The 2,085-nt window shown below is 41.7% G+C and overlaps 1 non-coding gene across 1 annotated transcript; it reads right to left on the reverse strand.

The window, feature by feature from the left end:
• Positions 1-858: 858 nt before the first annotated feature.
• Positions 859-983, reverse strand: LOC139167437 (U6atac minor spliceosomal RNA). Its single transcript, XR_011559146.1, has one exon. It is a non-coding gene; the product is annotated as a U6atac minor spliceosomal RNA (small nuclear RNA).
• Between the last annotated feature and the right edge of the window lie 1,102 nt (positions 984-2,085).

A 2,085-nucleotide genomic window follows, 5' to 3' on the forward strand; every position in this document is an offset into this window, starting at 1 on the left:
AGTTTAATTTCAAATTAATTCATTTTAACTCAATTACTCACTCAATTCAAATATACTAACTTAATAAATTAAACCATTCTGATAATTCATTAAGCACAATACATTCCCATAACTTAATAACCTAAATCATTTTTTACAAATCACTTTATGTTCAACCAATTCCCATATAATCGTTTTAATAACTTAGCTCGTTTTAATTCATCCCTCTTAGGATCAATTCATTCAAGTATACTAGCTTAAATTAAATTAGATCATTTTGATTCATTCATTTTAAGTTCAATCAATTCAAGTCTATTGACTTAAATCCATTAAATCATTTTAATAATTCAATTCGAGCTCAATAAATTTCACTATACTGACATAATAAATAAATCATTTTACCAATCAGTTTATGCTAAACCCCTTCAAGTATACAGTTTAAATAAATTAAATCATTTTAACATTCATTTGCAGCTCAATCAACTCAAGTATACCGACTTAAATAAATTAGATCATTTTGATTCATTCATTTTAAGCTCAATCGATTCAAGTCTACTGACTTAAATCTATTAAATCATTTTAACAATAATTTTATGGCATACTTGTTATGACTGACTATCTAAAATAGCACCAAACAAATGATAGTTTATTCCATACCTCATCAAATAATCTCCCTAATGAAGTAAATAGTCTGAAGAGAAATCATGACTTGCCCAGAGTTGCCCCCGTGAGATGGGCAATATATAGAATGTAATGTAATAAAAACAAACGAATGTTTATTTTAGATGATTTTTTTAAATTATTATTTTTATTTTTATTTTTTATTTTGCTTGTGTGGATAAAGATGAGGATAACGATAACAGCATTGCTGATGACAATGATGGACACTGGTTAGATGCCACGAAGTAAGTGGCAGAGCCTTAACCATACGCGTGTTGCAAAGACCACAAGGGCCTCTTCCATCCTTACCAAGGGGAGCGCCAATCTCTCCTTTCACACAACACCACGGCCACTACCGGTCTGCTGAACCGGAATGAACTGGAAGCAACCCACCACTCCCGCGGATCAGCGTCCAATTGAGATGCATCAAGTGAAGGGAGGGGGCGCCGGCATGCTAGAGTGAGGCCTTCCCCCCCCCAAAAGCAAAGTCAGGCATGACGTGCCATGCCGGGGACGGTGTGTGCGAGAGGCTCACCATGTGGCACACCCCCTGGCGTCAGCCTGTGTGCGGCCCGCCCGAGACCCCCGAATTCGAACAAACCACGTGGGGGAGGGGGAAAAAGCCTCCCCGCTGCTGCTGCTCACTCCCCAGCGCTCGCCCTGGCCGTCAGAAACAAAGCCCCCGCGCGCCCCGCCGCCACCTGCACAAGGTGGGGGGGGGGAGCCGGAGCTGCCGGCCCCTGCAAGCCATCTGACCACCGTCCCCCTCTCCCCAAGCAAAGCAAACCTGAACTGCCCCTGGCGACCGCCAGCGATCCCAGGGGCTCCGAAAAAGCTGTATCGAGGAGAAAAGGCTCACTGGTCCGCTCTGTGGCAAGCTCAGGAGGCAAGGGAAGCTGGGGGGTGAGAGCCAGCCCTGATAAAGGGCGCATTTCCCGCCCCCAGCCTCCCAGAATGTCCGAGCGGCCACTGGGTCGTCAGGGGCGTTCCCACGCTAACGCGGGGAATGCCCCCAGCTGATAGGTGGTACCGAGTTGGTTCCCGCCATCGGCAACTGTTGGCTGGGTGTTAAATCGCCCAGCCTCTCATATAAAGTAAGAAATGTGAAAGATAATTTACATTCTAATCCACTTTTTAAGTCTCAGAAGAACAGAATGGTTCTGTTCATAACAACTGGTGAACTATAAATTCCTTCAGCTTTTCCAAGCAAATATTACATTGTCTTCTGCAAAAGTAATAATATAAAACAAACTAACATAACACAATACATTGTATAATTTGACAAATCTATCCCCCCAATTTATATTTCTCATATGAAGTTTTGGTTCATATTTTTTTCACCTAAATCATACAAGAAATTGTGTTCCACATTCTTGCCTTTTAATTTGAACTAGTATTATTAATTTTAAACTATAGCATTACATAGGAAGCAGACCATAGTAAGCC

The sequence above is a fragment of the Erythrolamprus reginae genome, chromosome 4, assembly GCF_031021105.1.
Source record: "Erythrolamprus reginae isolate rEryReg1 chromosome 4, rEryReg1.hap1, whole genome shotgun sequence".
NCBI classification, from domain to species: Eukaryota; Metazoa; Chordata; class Lepidosauria; order Squamata; family Dipsadidae; genus Erythrolamprus; species Erythrolamprus reginae.